We start from the raw sequence: 24,632 nt of genomic DNA, 5'->3' as shown, positions 1-24,632 counted from the left end.
TGAAGAACAATTCAAAGGCTTATTTTCTGGGAAAGAAATAGCCACCGCCACCTGGCCTACAAACAGCAAGGCAAAGCCGCCTCCGATCTAACTTCAGAAGCAACTGCAGAACACAGGGCCATGCCATTTTGGTTGGTAGAGATCGTTCATACTCAGTGGCCAAGACTACATGCTGTACCATCGTCCAAAACCAGAATTTTTCTCTACCTATACCATTTCTACCATTCTAGAGCCGCAGAAATACTTATTCATTTAATAATCAAATAGTAACTACATGCCTACATTGTAAATCCTGGACAAAGAATAAATTCCTGAACATTATTTTCAATATTCGTTCATTCATTTATTCATGTATTCACTCAACAAATATTTAAAAGCTGTAAGAAGTATAATGTGCCATACTTTCTAGGTGCTAAGAAAACATTATATAACTAAAGTGGGCAAAATCCCTGCTCTCCTGCAAGTTACTGTCTAGGGTAAAGTCTGTGGTTCTTGTTGAATTTGAACTATTATCTTCGCAAGAGGATGCTGCAGTGATTTTTTTTTTTTTTTTATGTTGCGTGCTATAGTTTTGATGCTGTGGTGATTAAGGAAAGGATTTGGATCAGAGAATGACGCTAACAGAGAACTCAGTCTAGCTTTGTTCCCCTGTGGAGATGTATTGTCTCCTTGAAGTCCTGCTTGTTAGCTACATATTTTATTTAGTAATAGCTCCAAGATAGTAGGCACTTAATCCTGCATTTATTTTGACCTTTTGACAGTCAATTGCAAAGCAGAACACTCTTATTTAAAATGCCCTTGAAAATATTTCCTTAGGCCTATAGAATTCATATTCAAAAGCTAAGTCCCACATGTGTGTATACTAATTAATTTTGTGAACAACAAAGATGAGTGTTGATTTTCTATCCAAAGTTCTATGAATAGTTTTACCATTTAGGCAATTCTGACTTGTCTGGAAGCATGTTGACATGATACATGTATTAAACACTCAGGTCTGAATTTAGAAGAATGTTCCTTTGGAGGCAAAAAAAAAAAAAAGAAAGAAAGAAAAAGAGCTAAGCCATCATTACTTTTACTTCATTGGGAATCATGAGTCTCCTCAACATGATACCATTTTTTCAAATCTGACTTTAAAAACTCTCAAACCCAAAGCCAAAATAAAATGATATTTGTGAAACTTTATAAAAGCACTGGGAAACCTGGAAATGATGCTTAAATTATATGAACCTTAGAGTTTCTGGAAGCTGTTTTCAAAATCATTAGAAACTAAGTTTAAGAGCTTGCTTTGGGAACCTCATTTGAAATTCACAAATCTAGAGAGAAAAATCAGAGGTATACTTTGTATCGGACTCCTGGTTATTAATTTATAGAATAAAATTGTAATTTATTTTCTTAGTCATAGAAACATATACGCATGCACATACAACACGCATGTGTATCATGTATAAAGGCATTATGTATCTATTACATACCTGTAAATGCTGTTTTATTCTTCAGTGTCACATATGTGTGTATTTGAGTGTGTGAGAGCTTTTAAGTGGTAAAAAAGTGATAAAAAGGAGCACCTGGGTGTCTTGGATGTTTGGGCGTCTGCCTTAGGCTCAGGTCATGATCTCAGCATCCTGGGATCGAGCCCCATGTAGGGCTTCCAGCTTGGTGGGGAGTCTGCTTCTTCCTCCCTCCCTACCTCTCCCTCTGCTTGTTCTCTGTCTCTCTCTCTCTCTCAAATGAATAAATAAAATCTTCCCCAAAAAGTGATTAAAAAACTGAACACAGAGGTTTTTTTGTTTTGTTTTGTTTGTTTGTTTTTAATATACATATGACCTATATAATGACTTTTTGAGCTTGGTAATACAGACACACACATACATTGTTGAAAATTTTATTTTGATTTTGCTAAAGAGAAGTCTGTCTGTATTTGAGAACACAACTGGTTCAAAATGAATCTTCCTCCTCAGTATAAATATGAAATACCCAAGTAGGTATTTAAAAAGACCCTTGAAATTTAAATGCATTTGGCGTAATATTATAGCAAAGAATTACATCTTAAAGCTTGATTTGTTCATTTTATGCATCATTTATTTTAGTTTCTCACAATTTTTAAGGAAATATTACTTTTAACATGTTCAGAATCATTTTCTTTTTTTCTTTTTTTTTTTTTTAATATTTTATTTATTTGACAGAGAGAGATCACAAGCAGGCAGAGAGGCAGGCAGAGAGAGAGAGAGAGAGAGGAGGAAGCAGGTTCCCTGCTGAGCAGAGAGCCCGATGCGGGACTCGATCCCAGGACCCTGAGATCATGACCTGAGCCGAAGGCAGCGGCTTAACCCACTGAGCCACCCAGGCGCCCCTCAGAATCATTTTCTAACAGATTGACTATAGCAGTTTATGCTTCTGTTCACACACTTTCAAGAAAGAAGAAAGTTAGTAACCCACTGAGAATAAGAATTAGATCTGTTCTATAAACATATTCAAGTACACAAGAGTTATTAGTGTTTCCTGACCAAGGGAACTAGTGTCCTGGTTATAGAAAAGAGAAAGTGAAGACTCCAAGAAGCAATTGCATTCTGTGGATATTTAATGTATTTATCTATTGATCAATGGAAAAACTGCCCAAACTCATCCATGTAGGGGATTTTTACCTGATAAGAAAATGCCATTCTTCAATTTTCAAAAAAGACCATATTAAATAAAACACTTAGAATCACTTGATTTGTCTGGTTTTCGTTGTTAGAATATATTTAAAACTCTAAAAATCCACAGAGCATTAGATAGTGATGGGTTCCTTTTAAATCTTTTAACAAACCCTTTAAAATTATTTACACAGCAATCTAACCTAAATATTTGGGAAATGCTTTACTGCATCAAAGCAACTTATGTCATTATTATTCTGCTGTTTCTTGAACATAAGCAGTTTTCCCCCGCCTGAAGACATTGTGCTCTCCACCTGCAAGGTTCTTACCTGGATCCTTACACAGCTGGTTTTCTCATTTTACTCTACTCTCTGCTCAAATCTCTTTCCAGAGCTGACTTTCTTGACCACCTTACCTAAAATAGCATCTTCTGTCTGCTTCCTGCTTAATTCTTTTAAGCCTTACCTGCCTATATTTTTCTTTATAGCCATTGTTATGACCTGGAGTTAAACTGATTCTCTTTATCAATTACATGAGAATAGGGAATTTGTGTCCTATAATATTAATCTCTCTGAACAATGCCTATTATATAACAAGTGTTCAAAAAATTAAAAAGGGGTATAAGCAGGGTGTGTGTGTGTGACAGAGAGAGAGAGAGAGAGAAACCTCTGCTGAATGAATATAAAAAGAAAGTTGAAAACCAAAAGATTTGGGCAAGTAACAACCACATACACTTGAAGTCAATTTGTGATTAAATAATATCACACCCAAAATGACTGAAAAAATGGGTTCCTTTTTGCTCAGAAGTAGAAAACACACTATGCTATAGATATTTTTAACTTGGAATGATAGAAATGTGTTATTTAAAACACTGAAATAAGCTTTATTAAGATAAATTCTATTGCAACAGTTAATTTAAAAGTATACCATCACACTAATTATTTTGAATTTGCTTTAAATAAATAGAGACACAGTTAGCCATGAATTTGCATCCACCATCGGCCAAATGTTAATGGTCAGTTGCCTGTCTGTGAATAGATATATCTTCTAAAACAATCCCAGGCATTTGAACTTGTCTGTTTCTTTCTGAAGGTATAGTATGAACTGACAAAGATTTCATTAGGATAAAGGAGCAAAAGAAACATACTGAATATCATCAAATCTATAAGATGAGAATGTTGTTTGCTTGCTTGTTCAAGGAATATTGTAGAAATATATGGTTACTTTTGTCATCTCAAGTTATCTCCATAAAAGCATGTGTTAGAAAACTTCAGAAAAATAATGCAGTTTGTTGACAAGCCACTTCAAATTTCCTTTCTGTAGTTATTTGTTTTCTACTAGTCGGAACTTATCAGATATTTCCTTACTTCAATAGAAAAGTACCCTTTTAAACATTATCTTCTCATAGTCTTCTGCTGAAATTTAAGTGTAAATGTGGTGATGTAATGCATGCTCCTGGCCAGCCTAATGCTTTAGAGATTCCAAATGCAAAAACATGAAGATAAACTAGCATGGATAGAGCTAATTGCTATTCGTTTTTTCCCCGGAGAGAAAATTAGAGCATACTTATTCATTGCAGAGATTGTAAGCACCATGAGAGTAAAATCCTTGTTTATATCCTGATCTCTTCTATCTACAGCATGTTAGAACTACATCTGTCACAGGGTAACAATTCAATATATCTTCGTTGGGTTAAAAAATAAAAAATGAGTCTGTTTCAATGACCATCCTCCCCCCAAAAGAAGTATAAACCACTGCTTGCCATTGAGGTAGAACTGGTAAGTGATTAGTAATACAGTCTTATTTTTGTTCAGAAATGTGCCTGTTTTTCTGAACATGATATTACAAAGCAATGAAATATATCAGCATGATAATTGTGTAATTGAATGAAGATTTTATAGTTTTCCTTAAGGAAAAACTATATTCTACCACTGACCTCTCAAGGGCAACAGAGTAGTTAGAATGGGAATAAGAAATAGAAAACATATATAAGGGTTCCTTCCTTTCAGCACAGAATAATAACAGTTACAGATTTTTCTAAAGGTATTACTTCAAAGGAGTCTTTTATGTTGACAATAGTCACAAATACTGCTTCTTCCTGTATTCAGTGGTTGGAACATGACTCTCTTATTCAGGAAGCCGTACAAGAGATATTTGGGTTGTGAAATCCTACATGGTAGTAGGATACTTTCTCATCCCTAGGTAATTTTTACTAATGCAGATATCAATTATGCTTTCAAACTTTCCAATACTTCGCCCTTGTGTGTTATGGGTAGTGTAGATTGTTTTTGTTTTATAGCCTTTGTTAATGCATTTGTAGATTGCACTGAAAGAATCTGAGGAAATTACTCCATACATCAGCATTAACAGTGCAATATTTTAAATCTACATACTTTGCTAGTACACTGCATGGTACAAGCCAGTAAAGAAAAAAGAATAGGTGACTAACATTGGATCTGGAAGGTTGTAGGGCTAGAGCAAATATATTTTTGAATGTTTCTCGAAACTGAGCAACAGAAAAGGTTAAAAAAAAAAAAAAAAGGAAGATGAAACCAAACACAAACTCTCCCTTCTTCCAACCATCCAGATTCAGAAACATTCGCAACTCCTGACTTGGTGATTATTTTAGCATGATTTTTAAAATCAGTAAAACTAAAATATTTTTAATGCATGTAATGCTATTCTAAAGCTAACAAACCTTGAATGAAGTTTTCTTTATATAGGTGTGTTAAGTGTGAACACAGGAGGTTACATGGTACTTGTAAGTTAGTTAACTGATTATAACTATAACAAAGTTTCCTTTAAGAAGTTGTATGGTGGGGGCACCTGGGTGGCTCAGTGGGTTGAGGCCTCTGCCTTCAGCTCAGGTCACGATTTCTGAGTCCTGGGATCGAGCCCCATATCGGGCTCTCTGCTCAACAGGGAGCCTGCTTTCCCCTTTCTCTCTGCTGGCCTTTCTGCCTACTTGTGCTCTCTCTCTCTGTCAAATAAATTTTAAAAAAATTTAAAAAAAAGAAGTTATATGGTAACATTTTGCAAGTAAAGATAATTTTATAGCCAAGATAAGGCTCTTTCTTACTCAACCATGTATATAGCAGTCACTTTAACTGATTGCTACACTATTTCTAACCATAGCACAGGATAAATTCTAATACACTTGAGTGCCATGGTGTTTAATTTTTACCTCAGACTCACTTCACTTTCTATGCTTCCTTTTCTTTTTCCCTCTTGGGTACAGACTGTCAGTACCATATAGAACAAACTATAGGAAATTCTATGACTTTTAATCAGGCAATGTCTTTCTCTTCAATGTATCATAAATTTCAGTGTTAAGAACACTTTCATGAAAAAATCAAACTTGTTATACTTTACATACTTCATAACATACTTTCTAAAATTTGCCTTACACTATCTTGCTGCATTTTATTCAAATATTTTTGTGATACAAATTAAAATAAAATACAATTAATCAAAAGAATATGACCAAATTGCTTTGTAATATTTATCTTCTGAGAAACTCAACTGAACTCTTGAGAAACCTGCATTTGCTCCTTTTCACCTTCAATAATCTCATTCTAAGGTTTTCTGCAGTATGGTCCAGTCTACTTTTCCAGCCTTATTTCTCTTTCCTTCCAAGCTTGGCTTCTCTCCTGCCATACAAACTTATTACCAAGAACCCAAACATGCCCAGTGCGTTTTCCCTCCCATAAATTTCCCTCCATAACTTGTATCTCCAACAAAGACACCTGATATTAAAACTCATGCAAAGAATGGTCATCCTACAAATACCATATGCTATTAGGGCTTTTGCTACTCTGTGGGCTTTAGTATCTATACATGGAAAATTCATCATAGTCTTCTTTGTTTAAGAGTTATGAGTAGATTCAATATCCCTTCTCTTCCCTAATTCTGGATTCGAAATTATCAAGAGCAGAAATTCCTTCAGATTTCTCTTTTTTGTATGTGGAACAATGTTTGGCAAGTACTTTTCCCAAAGTATCCATCAAGAAAACATACTGAATATATATTAAGAAGGGTTTGCATCAATTGCTTTGGTGAGGCCTTCACAGAATAAAAGAAACAAGGATAGCTGTCTAAATAGCTTGGTGTTTAAATTAAGTGAAGTTATGTGATATTGTCAGCTGGACCTGGTCTTCAAAGTACAAGTACCTACATTTTCTTTAAATAATGACCAGATTCAGAGGATGTAGGTTGAGTTTCCTCAAGTGTATACTATCTCCAGTAGGGCTGCCTTGGTTCTTATCTCTAATACCTATCAAATATACATATTCATTCTGCAAGTCTACATGGTGTGTGCATGTATGTGCATATATTCTCTATGTATACACACACACACACACACACACACACACACCAGAAAGAATAAAACATGCACAGTTAAGTCTAGAATAAACACCTAAAATTTAAGGATTTATTTACCTAAAATCTACTAAAATCAATTTCCTCAATTAAATTAATATTAATTGAAATAATCATCAAAACATCATTTATGAGAAATTAACTATTAATGTCACAATTATTTTATTCCTCCCATATTAAAAGTATATTTTAAGAAATCAATATGAACAGTTTCTTTAGTTAAAATAGTATGTAAGGGGTACAGATGGCCCTTCTTTTCACGACATCTGTGTCTTTGGGGTAAATACCAAGGAGTGCAATTGCTGGGTCATAGGAAAGCTCTATTTTTAATTTCTTGAGGAATCTCCACACTGTTCTCCAAAGAGGCTGCACCAACCTGCATTCCCACCAACAGTGTAAGAGGGTTCCCCTTTCTCCACATCCTCTCCAACACGTGTTGTTTCCTGTTTTGTTAATTTTGGCCATTCTAACTGGTGTAAGGTGATATCTCAATGTGGTTTTAATTTGAATCTCCCTGAGGGTTAATGATGATGAACATTTTTTCATGTGTCTGATAGCCATTTGTATGTCTTGATTGGAGAAGTGTCTGTTCATATCTTCTGCCCATTTTTTGACGTGTTTGCCTGTTTCGTGTGTGTTGAGTTTGAGGAGTTCATTATAGATCCTGGATATCAACCTTTTGTCTGTACTGTCATTTGCAAATATCTTCTCCCATTCCGTGGGTTGCCTCTTTGTTTTTTTGACTGTTTCCTTTGCTGTGCAGAAGCTTTTGATTTTGATGAAGTCCCAAAAGTTTTGTTTCCTTTGCCTTTGGAGACGTATCTTGAAAGAAGTTGCTGTGGCTGATATCGAAGAGATTACTGCCTATGTTCTCCTCTAGGATTCTGATGGATTCCTGTCTCACGTTGAGGTCTTTTATCCATTTTGAGTTTATCTTTGTGTACGGTGTAAGAGAATGGTCGAGTTTCATTCTTTACATATAGCTGTCCAGTTTTCCCAGCACCATTTATTGAAGAGACTGTCTTTTTTCCACTGTATATTTTTTCCTGTTTTGTCGAAGATTAATTGACCATAGAGTGGAGGGTCCATATCTGGGTTCTCTACTCTGTTCCACTGGTCTATGTGTCTGTTTTTATGCCAGTACCATGCTCTCTTGGTGATCACAGCTTTGTAATAAAGCTTGAAATCAGGTAATGTGATGCCGCCAGCTTTATTTTTGTTTTTCAACATTTCCTTAGTGATTCGGGGTCTCTTCTGATTCCATACAAATTTTAGGATTATTTGCTCCAGCTCTTTGAAGAATGCCGGTGGAATTTTGATCGGAATGGCATTAAAAGTATAGATTGCTCTAGGCAGTATAGACATTTTAACAATGTTTATTCTTCCGATCCAAGAGCATGGAATGGTCTTCCATCTATTTGTGTCTTCTTCAATCTCTTTCATGAGTGTTCTGTAGTTCCTTGAGTACAGATCCTTTACCTCTTTGGTTAGGTTTATTCCCAGGTATCTTATGGTTCTTGGTGCTATAGTAAATGGAATCAAAATAAATAAATTGGAAAATAAATAAATAAATAAAAATAGTATGTAAGGGGCGCCTGGGTGGCTCAGTCGGTTAAAGCCTCTGCCTTCAGCTCAGGTCATGATCTCAGGGTCTTGGGATCGAGCCCCACATCGGGCTCTCTGCTCAGCAGGTAGCCTGCTTCCTCCCTTCTCCCTCTGCCTGCCTCTTTGCCTACTTGTGATCTCTGTCAAATAAATAAATAAAACCTTTTTAAAAAAATAAAATAGTATGTAATTTTTTATCATATACCTCTTGCAAATACTTCTGATCAATATTAAATAATGTAAAACTTGCTATTGTTGTAGATTATGCCTGATGTTAATCTATTTCATGGCATTTGCCTCTTTTTAATAAAGGAGCATTAAAACCATGATATAGAAACAAATTCTTAGGATCATGAGTAATCTGTTGTAACTTAACATAAAATTCAGTAGAATTTTTGTTTTTGTTTTTGGTTTGAGTATTCCTAATTCACCAAGTCGATCAGCTCTTACCACCTGTTAAGATGGTAATCCTTGTTAGTTCCCTACCATGTAACTTCCATACTAAATACATCACACAATTAACTCTGCCTTTTTTTCCCATTGACCTTAAAAGAAAAGTAAATGGGTACCTAAAAGGGACAGAGGCTAAAGTTTGAGGGATAGCGGGTATATACCTGGGAGAGAGAAAAGGTAATGGTATAGAAGAATATATAATATTCTGCAGTCAGGCATTTCTGACTAGAAATGTCTAGAGTATATGCCGTACATGACAAAATATCTCCTTATCCCTTTTCCTTCTAGTGGGATCACAAAATTAATTTAATTATGTAAGCTTCATATAAGTCTTTATGAAAATTGATCTAAATAAATAAATGCCATAGGAGATGATTAAAAACATTTTCATGTCTTATATAATCGCTAAACACTATGCAACATCAAGTAACTTTTTCACTTGCATAGAAAAACCAAGCGCAGAGCTGGCAACAAGTAACTGTCTACAAGTAACTGTAGCTCCACGATGCAACTACACCACCACAAATTGGCAAAGTACATTTTTAGTGAGAGGATGCTGTGTAGAGAAAGGAGACTGATTTGGGTTCTTCAAGAGTTTAGTTCAACAGTCATTTATGTAGAATCCCATATATGCCAGGAAATGTATTAAGCACTATGAACTAGAGATTGAAGAACTTCCATTGACATGGAGCTGACAACAAAACAAACTTGAACATTTGAGTGGGATTAATTGGATAGAGTTATGATTTAGGATTTTAAAGACAGGGACCTTTCTTCTACTTCTTTTTATTCCACACAACTCTTAGAATAGTACTATAGAAACTCAGTATTTGTTGAGATTTACCTGATTATAGAGATGAAACTGTGGCTTTACTTGGGTCTACCTTCAGTGTATTGACAATAAGACTGGGATTGGCATTCAACTAGGAAAAGGTCTATGTTTCCCATCAACCTCTACCAACCAAGTTTACTATTCTTAATATAATTAGCATTCAAATGATTTCACTATATTGATATTTTAGTTCATGATTGTTAGTAAAGTTAGAAATCCACATGTGATAGATGATATCACATAGAATACATTAAAGTCTGTTAAGATGAATTATATGATTACTTCTTGATTTTCCCTATATCAAGAATATGAAAATGGTTATAAAAAATCAGTTTCTTTTCAAAAATGATACTACCTTAAACTATAACTAAAGAGGAAATCACAATACTAGGGGCTTCTATGGCAAATACCACAATGACAGCACTGAGAAACAGTAAAATTTACTTGCTATTGTATGTAATTCCAAATGAATTTGGAATTTCAAATTGAAGGTGGGTTTCTTCAGTTGAGTTTCCTATGAGAGAGTCCAAAACTAATCATTTTAATCCCTGTCTGGAGTCCTCCAAGGAAACTTGCCTAAGGAATTAGTTCTAAGAAATTAATCTTGATTATATTCTTTTTGTCAGAAAATTAGTTGCTATTCACAATGGACAAATGAAAGATTAAAGAATAAAAGCTGAGAAAACAACTCACCCATGTTTTGCTTCACCTGCTCTGCTTTTATTTTATTCATTATAGCATTTCATGGACATGAGAATCTTTTTCAAACCCAGGTTAAATAGTATCAATTTTTAAATGAAATTTTATTGAACTGTCACCTAAATATCTAGTCCTAATTGCTTTCTGTAATGAAAAATGTACTAGAACTTAACTATACGTTACCCCTGTAATTTGATGGCTAGTCTTCATTTTTTTTTCTCACATATATTTAGAGTTTTTTAAACATCTTTTGAACTCTCAGAATAAATTATGATTTTATAAGATTGTATTTTTGCTCATTTTAAGAAATAATATTTTTATCAGAATTAGATTGTTGGTTCTTCTTATGGAAACTTCTTTCTTAGGATCCATCCCCTTTGATCTTTTCTATTTATCAATTTGATTTTACCCATTGATGGGGGAATCTAATATTCAGTCTAATATTCTGAAACAATCTTCATATTCTCTTTCAGAATTAAAATCCCACTCTATTCTTTGAATTTCTTACCATGTATAGCTCTACACATCTAAGAACTAACTTCTAAATTGTTTTACTCTGTTTATTATTGTTGTTTGAATTTCTAGAGCTTTGAAATTCAAGTGCTGTTCATTTAAAGAGTTGAAAGTACAACTATTTGCTTTATCTTGACTTTTGGGTTTTTAAGTCAGCACATAGCATCTTTTAGCCATCTCCATGGTATTTAGCTCTTAACTTAGACATTTAGTCAAATTTTGTAGGCTCTAATTAAGTGAAGATGTATCTCTAGCCTTCCATGACCTCAGAGTTTTTATTTCCTGCCTAATATAATTTAATGTGAATTACGTAGATATTTAGAGTTAAAAATTATAAGACAAAGGTTTTCTACCTCTTACAAACATATCCTGGAGGTAATCTTATAATATTAAATCCTCATATGTAGATGAAACTGTTAGGTTGATTTGGGATTCTTTTGTTTAATGTAGGAATAATGATATTCAGGCAAAAGTTCCAGAAGTACGGATTAATTTTAAAAAGGTTACATGTTGAACATTTTTTTAAAAAAGCTTCTATTTTTAAGGCTTCTTGTTCCTCTAAGATTAGATATATTCAATTACTTTTTTTGGTAAAGATTTTTTTAAAGATTTTGTTTGTTTATTGGAGAGAGAGTGAGAGAAAGCGTGAGTGGCGGGGTGGCTAGAGGGAGAAGCAGTATCCCCAGTGAGCCGGAAGCCCCACCCAGCAAGCATGAATGGGGGGAGGGGCAGAGGGAAAGGGAGAAGCAGACTGCCTGCTGAGCAGGGAGCCCAAAGTGGGGCTCAGTCCCAGGACTTTAGAGTCATGACCTGAACCCAAGGCAGATGTTTTACTGAGCCACCTAGGAGCCCCTCAATTACTCTTTTTGAAACTGAAGACACCTCAATAAACTGACTAATCTAATTACTTCCTTATGCTAAGTATTGTGTTAACCCATTTTACAGATGAAGCCATTTAGATTACTTATTTGAATTGCTTCAGGGGCTACACATTTAATAAGTGTTAATGAAATAGCTAGAAAATAGATTTTCTATCTTGTCAAATCTATTCCAACACTACAGAGACTTTGTTGCTAGGGGAAAACAGGATTTCAGTATACACAGGACTGAATCTAGCTAGACCCTCGCTCCACCACTTACCAACTCCAAAAAAGTTTTAACAACTACTTCACCACATCCTTGTAAATCTGAATGGGGTAAACATATGCATTCTGCTAAAGGCAGTTTATTAAAGAGCCATTCTAATTATTTTTTTAAATCATGCTGCATCTCCAACAATAGGCATATAACCACCCACAAAGACTCTCTGAAGAGGGCAGTTTTCATGTGAATGTCAAGGTCCAGGATATATATGAACCAATGTGTATTGTTTTTATTTGTACACCGCACATTTACTAACTAGAAAGAGATAAAGATGATTCTTGAGAATAAGGTTTAACTAAGAAATTGCTTATTTTCTTTTTTTTCTGTATGATTTTTCCCTACATGGATGTTAAATAGAGAAGACCCAGGACTACTCCTTAGTTGTGGTTTTGTCATACTTGGCTTTGAACTTCCAACTTGGTACCTTCCCATAGTGCTGAACTAAACTCAGAACACAGCACAGCACTAAAGCTGAGGCACTCAGCATAGAACTATAAAAATGTCCACCCTATTCCAACATCCCACTTATTTGTCCTATGGCATTTTGCTGGGTTTGAATTTGCACCAAACCAAGGTTTAAATAAATTAAATGTTCTCCTTTAGCCTTAAATGTGTGCATAGAATTGCTGCTACACTTTCCCCACCCAACCTCTAAAACTGGGAAATGTGAGTCAACTTAGTTTCATTTCTTGTAACTTCACCAACACCCTCTGTCACTTAGGAATTATGCAGTTTTTATAGTTACATTGGAGCCCTTTATAAATATATTTGGTGGGCTTCTGCTTTTCGTAAAACCAGCAATTATGTATCTACTCTATCTAAATATTCACCAGTCTCCAGTTGGACTCCAATAGTCTCCAGTTGTTGGAAGACTACAGTTTGTACAGAAATCAAAACTCTCTGAAAATAGTCTGGTACTTTTATGTTCTCTCTCTTTCTCTCGGACCTTCCTCCTCTTTTCTACCCCATCCTTCCTACAGGGACATTAATTCTGCCATCATTGACACACCAGCTTTCTTAAAGGGGTATTGCAATCAGTAGTCTTCCAAACAGAATTATAAGAAATATTCTGCTCTGGTCTGACAAAGCTAAGAACGTGGTCCCTGCTCACCTCATCTGTGGATCATACCCAAATGATAAGCTTATTTCAGGTTGTAGCTTCCCATGGCCTTAAGGCTATTCAACTAGATCTTTCTGTTTGAAGAATGGTATACCTTTTATCCCCATGATTGGTCTTTAGTACTTCTTCCCCAAAATGCCTAGGGAAATAGCCTGATGAGAAGAGAACAAGGTAGGCACTTCATGGAAGTCTCAGGATCATCCACCATGCTTGATGTCCAAGTCATTTTTGGTAGCTGCCTATCAGCACTCCAGTCCATTTCCTGACCTCAGTGCATCATGCCCCTCTCCTTCCACTGACCAGTGTTCATTGAGCACCTAACTCATTTTAGGGAATGCCTTACTTTAGGGAAACACAAATGCAAAGCCCTGGCCACCTCCGGTTGTCAATTCAAAATCAGTATAGATGGAACTGAGGAAAATAATGAGATCACATTGAAGTGAAAGCTAAATTATGTCTTATAGAATATAAATGCTCAAGAAGTTTGTAGAAAATAAAATGCATGAGAAAGCCAGTGTTAATTATCAAAGGCTTCATGAAGGTGTAAGCAGTTATGCCTGGTGGATCTTGAATTAAATAGGTCTTCATGGAATTAACTATAGATCCTAAGAGTTACTTCAGCTTTCTTTTCTCTAAGATAGGAAGTCCCAATTCTATGACCTTGTGGTAAAAGAACATTTATATAAACTCCGTCATTTATGGCTTCTTTTGAATGCTCTCCACTTCTGTTTTACTTGAGGACTCTCAAGGTGGAAGAAGGGAGTGTGTACAATCACCTTGATAATAACAAAAAGAACAGATAAAGTTCTCTACATCTGCATGCCTGTATCAATAGTACACATAAATGTCACTTCTAACATCAAAACCATAAATCACTTGCATTCTCTCTTCTATATTAAAGTCTCTTTCAGTGGGATTTATTTTCCATTACTTGAATCAATGCATTGCTCTTTCATTCATCTTCTCTATTTCTCTCCATTTCTCTTCATTTAAAACTCATATAAGGCTATTCTCTTCTACGAAAATGTTCACAGTTACCCATTTTAATAAACAGAACCATATACAGAAATATTTAGATCTGGAAGGCACCTTGGAGAATTACCTTTTTCCACTGTCTCATTTCACAGCTGATAAAATTAGATTAAGTGATTTGTCTAAAGTCACACATTAGATAGAGGCAGAAGCAGACTAGGATTATAGGACACTAAATTTTACTTTTGTCAATATATAATTATTCATTCAGCAAACATTTATTCATGTGGCAAGCACTATTCTAGGGGTTGGAAGCTGATATTCTGCTCCTGTACACTCCTGATTCTGTAAGATTCATTCTTCCTTAGGTGTGCTTTGAGTTTCTGCTCTACCTTTTATTTTAATAGTTTTATTTCTTCATGCTTTGATAGTGTCCTTATCTTTACTCATTCCCAATTAACTTCCCCGAGCTTCTCATTTAATTAATTCCCATCCTCGTTTTCAAGATACGAACTGGCTCTCCTGACTTAGCGCCATTCTGCCTCATTATCAGCCCCCCATTCTCAAATAATTATTTTGAATATAATGAAAATGTTAAACATGGTTGAACCCAGTATGTCATTATTGTAACTGACTGCGAACAAATGTTTTCATATGTTTCGACTTGTGTAATAAAGTGTCACAACAGAAAATGAGTAGACCCTTCATCCCTGTCCCCCTTTTCCAATCTCTGTTGGTAAACATTTGTTTTTATCATAATGAGGACAGGATTGTCAAATTAAGCCTCCTAAATGGATGTCAATGGTTCAACACAAAAAGAAAATACAGAAATATTCCTTTGTCCTCAATGTAGGGCAAAATATTTTGTCCTTCTACTTTTCTTTCAAGAAAAGTTCATATTCTGTATTATTGTCTTCCTACCATTCCTACCAGCAGCACCATAGGTACTAATAGTGACTGCATTTATTTGCAGAACACTCGTTTGTTTACTTTATTAATTGATACATTACTTTTCTTTTATTGCCTAATACTATTTTCCAGATAAATGTCACCATCTTTTACAGTTCCATGCAAAATGAGACAATCTCGTGCTTAATCAACAAAATAACAAGCCATAGTTCAGTGAAATATTTTGTAAGGATACTGAAAAGTGGCACTTTAGTTCTATTTCTTAAAGGTAGTTTTATAATCTTTTTGATAATGATCATTTTCTCTTTCATTAAAACTCTCAAAAAAGTTCCAAGGATAGTATAAGAAGTTCTTATATGTCCTTTACCTAGGTTAACCAACTGCTAAGGTTTTGTTCTGTATCATTTTCTCTGTCTATATTATTGTGTCTATTCTATATATTGTATCTATACTATAATACTACATATGTGTGTATATATACACAGTTTGTATATTTTTCCTAACTATTTAGGATTAGTTGGAGACCTGGTATGACTTATTCCGGTATTTTAGTGTATATTTCAGTATAATTCCTAAGAACAGGACATTTTTTTTTACACAGAACAGTATCAAACACATTCATCTAATTCATAGACCCTTGTCAAATTTCATCTGTTATAACATTAATGTTCTTTTTTTAAAAGATTTTATTTATTTATTTGACAGACAGAGATCACAAGTAGGCAGAGAGGGAGGCAGAGAGGGAGGGGGAAGCAGGATCCCCGCTGAGCAGAGAGCTGGATGTGGGGTTTGACCCCAGGACCCTGAGACCATGACCTGAGCCAAAGGCAGAGGCTTTAACCCGCTGAGCCAACCGGGTGCCCCACCATTAATGTTCTTAATAGCTAGTCATTTTGTCCTATTGGTCCAGGATCTGATCTAGAATCACGTGACATATTTAAGTGTCATGCAGTGTTTTATTTTAGTGTTTAAAATCTTAAACTCAGTCACTAATGACCTGGATCATGTTTCTTTTTAAAGTAATCTCTGCTTCCTGACTGCTGTTCCAAGAATAAGAATTTAAGCCAAAAAATGTCTAACAAAATCCCTTAGGATTAGTGATATCTGTGTTGAGGAAATGACACATCAACTTTGTAACTATTTTCTAAGCACAAGTTTTGGCATTTCAGTAGGAAGAAGTCCAAGGAAAAGAACTCCGAGTTTATCTTTAATTTGCAGTTTAGAGATTTTGATGCCATTCCAGTTGACCTGGGGCAAAGGGATAATGTTTACAAATGGCCGTTTTGCAAGGATTTGCAGCACATACTCTAAATCTAACCCTAAATAAATATTTAGGTTAGTGATAGGTTAGTAAAAGCTCCATTCGAACCAATATTTTCATCAAAATGAAATATTTGAGATATTTTAAACAAAGTTTGGATATAAACATCAGCTATTTGTCATTCCTCAAACTGAATCCTTTTGAAAAAAATACAACGGTGCATTTTTAAATATTGAACATAAAAATGAATACAAATAGTGCCCTCCTCCCACAAAACAAGGATTTGTAGTATTTATGCCTAAAGCATACAGTGTTTTGCTTAATTCTGTAAATAGAATTATGATTAGGGCCTCAAGGTACAGCGGTTTAATTTCTAGCTGTCATCAAGCAAAAGTAATCCCTAGGTCTCAGTTATTTTCTTTTTTCTCCATGTCAGGCCTGCTTCTAAAACTGGATAAAAAAACATGAAAGTGTCATCAGATTTATTGACTATGAATGCTCATACTGTTTTGTGAAAAATACATAAACCTACCTAAAAAGATTCATCTTTTTTTTGAAGTATCATATAAACACATCAAAGTACCAAGTCTCAATACCAGGAAACTGTCTGAATCAGACCTACTGATACCAATTACGTTACTGAAAAGCCAGATAGTTTGCAGAAAATGCAAAACCATCCTGTGCTATTTTCACTTTTTTCTTCTAAAATAGAGATGTTTATACATGCAAGAGACAGAAATGAACTACCAGAAAAATACGATGCACATCCACATTCAGTGCAGAGATTAAAAGTAAAATAGTTGTTTGTCCCCTACCGTAGAACAGGCTTGCCCATCCATCCTTGTGATAGATGTGTGTGCAAGTCCAAAATGAAATCAAATCCCTGCAGATGGCTCATAAGTCACAAAAACTGTTTAATCCTTCCCCAAGGGGAAGCCAACCCCTTGGTAAGTCTTAGTGTACAATAAATACAATGTCAAATATTCTTAGTTTTGTGGTAGAAAACCTTCGTTTATTGCAGCAGGTGCCTCGCCCCCAAGAGCTCTATGTCACTCTGGTTCCTTAGCATGTGCACTCATTGCATTTGGTTGTAGTTTTGTTTTAGTAAGAAAAGTGTCAGTAGACGGAAACTATATATAAAAATCTTATCTAAAATTGATTGTGGCTCAAAGTCGTATTTTAAGAGTCAGTCGGGCAAATCTAAATGCATTTTTACAATGCTCTTTCTAATGGCTTTTACTAGAAAACGGTTGAGTTTCAAGCAGAAATAAAATGAAAGCAGACCTTGGAGGTTTAAGCATTGAACAGATGCAGTAAATGTAGCTTTGGAAATATAGCTGTCACTTCAGATCTTTTATGCTGAGTACCCATATGCACCAATTGCCAGAGCTGCTAGCATTGTATCTGTGTAGCTCTGCTGAAACTGGACGCTGCAAGAACTCTTCAAAACAGAATAACATGCCTATTATGAACCTATTTCTAAATATTTCATTCTTTCTTGGTTTTCATTGTGCCTAAATTTTTTGAAGACTAAAACTGAAGAGAACTTACATAAAAAGGTACTCGTCTCTAGCACTACGAAATTTTTCCATTTGTACGTTGCTAACTTCTCAAAAAAAATCAGAAATTCTTGACATCTTTATTACATTAAAGCAATTCCTGATATTGACTCGGGAAGGATTTTATTTTCTTACTCCCTAAACTAAAAGTTGTACCTTTTTTTAAATGCAGTGATATGAGATTATTTTTCTCTTTATCCCTGATGAGGGGGATATATATATATGTATATACATATATATATACACACACACACACATACACACCTACACACACACACACACACACACACACACACACATACTTGACCCCTTAAACACCGTGGGTTTGAACTGCATGGGTCCATTTTAATCTGTGAATTTTTAAAATATATATATACACTACTGTATTGTACTATCAATGTATTTTCTTAACATTTCTTTTCTCTAGCTTACTTTATTCTAAGAATGCAGTATATAAAAACAAAATCGACTATTGATGTTATCGGGAAGGCTTCTGTTAGTCAAGTATGGTGGGAGTCAGAAGGCATACAAGGATTTCTGATTGTAAGGGGGGGTGTCAGTTCCCTTCACCCCCACATTGTTCAATGGTGAACTGTAATCATATCAATATTAAACATAGCCCCATGTGCTTAATTGGGTAATAATTATATAATTTTATATGATTCTTTTTAATAATGTAATATTCTCTAAAATGTCTACCTAGATTAGTATTACTTCATTTTTCAAGTTGAAAAACTATACCAGAAGCATAATTAACTTGTCACAAAAATGAATGTATAAACTACTCACAGAATCTTAATCTCTAACACTTGAAACCAACTTTAAGGGTGCCTGGGTGCCTCAGTGGGTTAAGCCGCTGCCTTCGGCTCAGGTCATGATCTCAGGGTCCTGGGATCGAGTCCTGCATCGGGCTCTCTGCTCAGCAGGGAGCCTGCTTCCCTCTCTCTCTCTCTCTGCCTGCCTCTCCGTCTACTTGTGATTTCTCTCTGTCAAATAAATAAATAAAATCTTTAAAAAAAAAAAAAAGAAACCAACTTTAAAATCCATATGTACTTATCATATACTATAGATACTAAATATACATAACATTATATTGTATTGTGTGTATATATATATACATATATACATATGTATCAAGATTTCTAAGTAGAAATACTACATAATAAAATTAATCAGTTATAATTATGACAATCTGAAATGACACTGAACTATGTAGTCAACTAATGAGTGCATATGTTATTTTCCTTTTAGAGAAAAAGAATCTGAAAGGACAAAATACCCCAGAATTCCTAACAGAACGGTAAGTACTTTCATCATACAATACTATTACATTCTCTACGTCTATACCTATAACATCCTATAAAATCAGAGGATTTTTCAAATTTCTTTTACAGAAACATTCGCCTTTCTATTTTCTTAAGATAAGAGATTAATATAGTAAGCAAATGGAGTCTTCTAAAAATAAATCCCAATTTAATGGAGTAAACTGAAAATAATTTATCCTATAATCCTCTTAAATAAGAGGGCAAGGTAATTCTTGTGATACATCCATGTGACAGAAATATTTATGCTGATTCCACCATATCTTCTGACTAGCATCATATCATTTTAAATTCTAAAGAAGAAAAATTAAGTAAAATTTCATCAAAGTGTCTCCCATCCTATGTGTGTGCTAGAAAATTTACTCATTTTGAACAAAATCTGAAACAGAATCAAGATGCTTGTTTTGTTTATAGTCATTAAATTGGAATTACCAAGAAAAATGGCAACCATCTGTAGGCTTTAAATCTATACTATAATCTCATTAGTACATTTCTTTCTAATCTCCTCACAACTTAACTACAACATGTTTTTCTTTCTTTACATAGCTATTAATTGATAGTAGGAATTTCTTTCCTAAATATGTTTCTGTGAAACAAAGTTAATATTTTTGATACCATTTCTTATGTTAGAATTGGTAACATTATGATTTCCTAGGTACAAACAATTATAAATTTTAAATACATGAATATAAAAAATAATAGAGGTGGAAAAGTCCATGTTGATGAACCATGTTATATCACTTTAATGCCGTAATTGTCTTGAAATGAGTTTGCAAATTCACTTCCAGGTTGAATTTTTAAATGGTCATTGATCATTTAAATGAGTCATAGATATGTGTTTACATTCTTCATACAAAAACCAGGTAATATTTACCATACCCCCCTCACAATTTTTTAGTCATCTTATAATTTCACTGTGAAGAGTCAACAATGGCTGTTTTTCTGATCTATCCTTAAGTGATTTTGTTTATTATTCAGGTGTGACTTATATAAATTGCTTGATTTGAATTGTACTTTTCATAATTATATTGAAATAGGATTTAGTATGGCATCCTTTGGAGAGAATCGATTCAAGTAATGAGATCTTTGCTCATTTGGAATAATCCTAGGAAAATAACACATATATGTCCAAGGAAGAAACCGTGCATTTTCTTGGCGTGTTTTGTGCTTTGTGGTAGTTCTTTTTAGCCTTCGTATTTTATTTACCAAGGACATGCTAAATGACTCACAAATAACTGTAAGGAAAAATGACTAACTCTAGCCCAAATTTAAAAGGCACTGTTTATGCCTTAATGATTTTATAAAATATTTACAAAGAGAAATACTCTGAAATACAATAATATTGTCAAAACATTATAAATATCTTAATATAGGTCTCATCTTCCAAGGAGTTCATGACTTAAGTGTGTCAGTACACAACGTAAAGTATGATATAAAGTGAAGACACTGGATAATGTAGTGACTATTTTTCTTGACTTTATAGAATATATGTCTGTGTTGCAAGCTCATGAATAATAAGTTTGTACAATTTGTATTTAAATCAAGCCTTATTAATTGAAAATTTTTAGTATAGGAAAACCATACAAACATATAATTTTGCCTCAAAGCCCATAGCTGAAGAACAATTTGGTAATTGATTAGAATTTTACGAATTATCTTTAGAGATACATTGCACTTATATTTCACAAAAGCTTTTGTGCTTAAGAAAGATAAGAAAAATAAGGAAAGGACCATTGAAAATTTTAAAATAGTAATTTTCCTCTGGATGACCGAAAACTCAGTGGTACTTTCAAGTACTCTAAGGGTCAGTTCTCTATAGACTGAATTAGTACACTGGATAATAATAATAACCAAGAAGATGCATTAAAAAAACATTCAGATGCTCAGGCATGCTTCTCAGAAACTATTCACATTATCTTAGATCCGCTAAACCTCTCTAAATACTACTGGGAGTTGATGTTCTCACTCAAAGCATGATTATTATTAACAATCTCTCTTTCTTGATATACCAAATAGAACAAGAAGTTTTCAGAAGTGTCCTAAGAGAAAATAGATTTTAACTAGGAAAGTATTCTGAGATTCACTAGTAAATAAATATTATTTGCAAATGCCCCTCATGACTTTCTATTAGTCAAACTCTTCTCCCTTTGAAGTAACAAGTTCTTATAATCAAAAAGTAGCATTGGTGGTATAGTGCTGAGCATAGCTGCCTTCCAAAAAGTAGAGGTGTGTGTGTGTCTGTGTGTGTGTGTGTGTGTCTGTGTGTGTGTAATAGTGGCATGGAGTTAAGAAAAAAATGTATCTATCTGGTGTACTATGTTCATTTTACAGACATTACTTCCTCTAATATCCTCATTTATAAAGGGCCAGATAAGTCAACTCATTTATCCAAGCTCTCTTATCTAGTGACAGAATCAAGAGAAATTCTGAATTAAATAACTATCCACTATCTTTTTTTGCCTGCCATATTAACTTTGAAAGTACTTCCATAAAAATTGAGGGTCTCTGATTGGTTCAAGAAACTTGTTCTCAAAGCTTAATTTTTTTTTCAGCTAAAACACTAATCCAATTTAGTACTATCTGCCTATAACTGTATCTTGATACAACTCATTAAAATGATGTTTATGGTAGAAAGAATTATATACACAGAGAGAATCTAAGTTTGAGTCTTGGCTTTACCCAACTCCCCCTCTCATAGTGAGGAGTTCTGGAGCATATGGGGAGGTCACACAGCTAAAAACTACCACATCATCATCATCATCATCATCATCAATAACAATATACACATACAATCTGTCATCAGCAATAGTTAAGCAATTACCTCTTTGACGCTCTGTTTTCTTATCTGGGTAATGGAGTGGTGGGGGGGAATGCCAAGTCTACTTTCCAAGACTTTCTGAGATCAAATTAGATACATGAGTGTGTAGTGATGTTTAATTATAAATTTTGGTTATTATATGATTATGGAAAACCTTTTATTGCTGTAAAAAGAACTTCCTTTTCTATGAAAATTTGCCTTTGTTGTTCTGGGAATCCAATAAATTATTTTACAACAGTGTATTGATGATGAAACTAAAACTGTTGATTGCTGTCTGTTCTAGATAATGGTCCTCCAGAAAAATAATGGTCCTCCAGAAAAAAGTTCCCTCTCCTTGAATCTATCTATAATTTACCCTTCATCCTGATTAGCTTTTTCATCCATAGGCCTAAGATGAGTTCTTATATAAAATAAGGAGAGTGAGGAAAAGTAAAGGGTACATTTTTGGGGTTCTTTGTCTATGTCAGATGCTCTACTAATCATATAATGACATTTCATTTAGTTATCAAAAGAACACTTCTGATGTTATCACAGCGTTGTAGATAAATGAAAATGAGAACTGAAATTTTTATAAAGTTAGTCTAATTAGTAGGCAACAAAATTACCATTTGAACTCAGGTCTGATTACCCCTTTCCAGGTTATCACTCTTAACTAAACACATCACAGTTGGTGAAGGCAAGGCATAGTGAATTTTCCTATATGAATGATGGCATAGTGAGAAGAGATAAAACTAAAGAATAGATCTTTTTAAAATTTGATTAGTCTATGTAAAATATTTGATGCACATATAATACCACTTTTCTTTATCACTTATCAATAAACATGAAATTGAATCATGCAAAGTTGTTCTTCAGATGCTAAAATTAAACAGGGTAGGAGAATTTAATTATTTAAGACAACTATCCTTAGACAGAAAAAGTAGAAGCAAAGTTGAAACAGATAATATCCATAAGTATAAAAGCTCAGTTAAAGGAGTAGAATTATATTCATTTTGTTTATAAAGAATATTATTACAAAATGAATGCTTATAATTTGTACTTCCTAGATATTTTATGCTTACTACATTATCTGGACTTATTTCCTTTAAGTTTTGGTACTATTTTGAAAATCCCTTCATTTATTTATTCTTTATTTTTTATTTAATAGTTGCTGCTGAGTACCTACTTTATACATTTTCCCAAGTGTTGGAGATACAGGAGTGAACAAAGCACAGCCTCTGTCATCAAGTTAGCTTATAGTTAGTATGACTACAAATACTGGACTATTCACTTTATATAGATAATAATAGTACTTTGGCTTATAATAATAGACTATCTTTTCAAGATATTCACGTGGTTAATCATCATTATGTTTTTATTTAATAAATGATTGACAATCTTGTCACCTTCTTTGGGCAACTGGGTAAAATGGGTTTTCCACAATGATTATTATTTATGCTAAGGCTAAAACAGATCAGATTTCATGACTTGAGTACTTCCAAGGATACTAAAGAATAAAAACTCACTTTGTGTTCAAATTCCAACTTCACTACTTAGTAACTATGGGATGTAAAGCTGTTTAGTAGACCTCTAGATGTCTTCATTTCTTCAGTGAGTCATTTGAAATAGTGTTACTTTGTTGATGGTAGGTACTATATAAAGTTAGCTACTATATATTAAGAAGGGCACCTATTGCATGGAGCACTGGGGGTTATACACAAACAGTGAGTCACGAACACTACATCAAAAACTAATGATGGACTATATGGTGCCTACCCTAACAATAAAAAAAAAAGTTAGATAATACGATTATTGATAGAATTCTGTCCATTATTTCTAGAAACAATCTGATTTGGATACTCCCATTGATATTTGTCTTTATTTTGTTCCAAAAACTTTATCATCTCTCATGACTGTAAGATATAACTTGTACAGTTATGAAAGAGATAAAGTAGAAATATTTAAAACCATATAGTTGATCTTAAAGCATATCATGTAAAGTCTCCAGTTAACAAAAGGTTAAAATGAATGATTTTTCTATCTGAATAATTTATGCTAATCTTGATCTGCTCTAACATTCTGATTTATTCACTTATTTGTCTGTACCAGGTCATTATTTTAGGTTGCATTATTTATTTTTGTAATTTAGAGCAGTGGCAATGGACAAAGAGCTACATTCAAGTTCTATTTCTGCCACATTGTGACTTTATGACCTCAGAAAGACAATTTGACCTCTTTTCCTCAATGTCCTTATCTGTAAAAATGAAGATAATAAATCATACTTTATAGGTTTATACAAAATTCCATGCATGTTAATTATGTGTTTATTACAGAAGTTTGCAAATAGTAATAATAACATTATAAGCAAATAGTAATTTGTTTGTTATATTTGCTATTAAGGATATCTCCTTTGAAATATTAAGGGAGCATCCTT

The 24,632-nt window shown here is 33.9% G+C and overlaps 1 protein-coding gene across 2 annotated transcripts in view; it reads left to right on the top strand.

Moving 5' to 3' along the window:
* The window catches only part of SYT1 (synaptotagmin 1), a 543,714-nt gene that overhangs the window by 173,724 nt on the left and 345,358 nt on the right, over window positions 1-24,632 (top strand). For both annotated transcript variants that reach the window (XM_044229383.1, XM_044229381.1), the window contains exon 2: window positions 19,331-19,379. The gene's annotated coding sequence lies outside the window, so the exon portion shown is untranslated. The remainder of the gene's footprint in view (window positions 1-19,330; window positions 19,380-24,632) is intronic.

The sequence above is a fragment of the Neovison vison genome, chromosome 12 (assembly GCF_020171115.1).
Source record: "Neovison vison isolate M4711 chromosome 12, ASM_NN_V1, whole genome shotgun sequence".
Taxonomy (NCBI): domain Eukaryota; kingdom Metazoa; phylum Chordata; class Mammalia; order Carnivora; family Mustelidae; genus Neogale; species Neogale vison.
The sequence above is the reverse complement of the archived record's forward strand: the minus strand, read 5'-3'. Positions and strand labels throughout refer to the sequence as shown.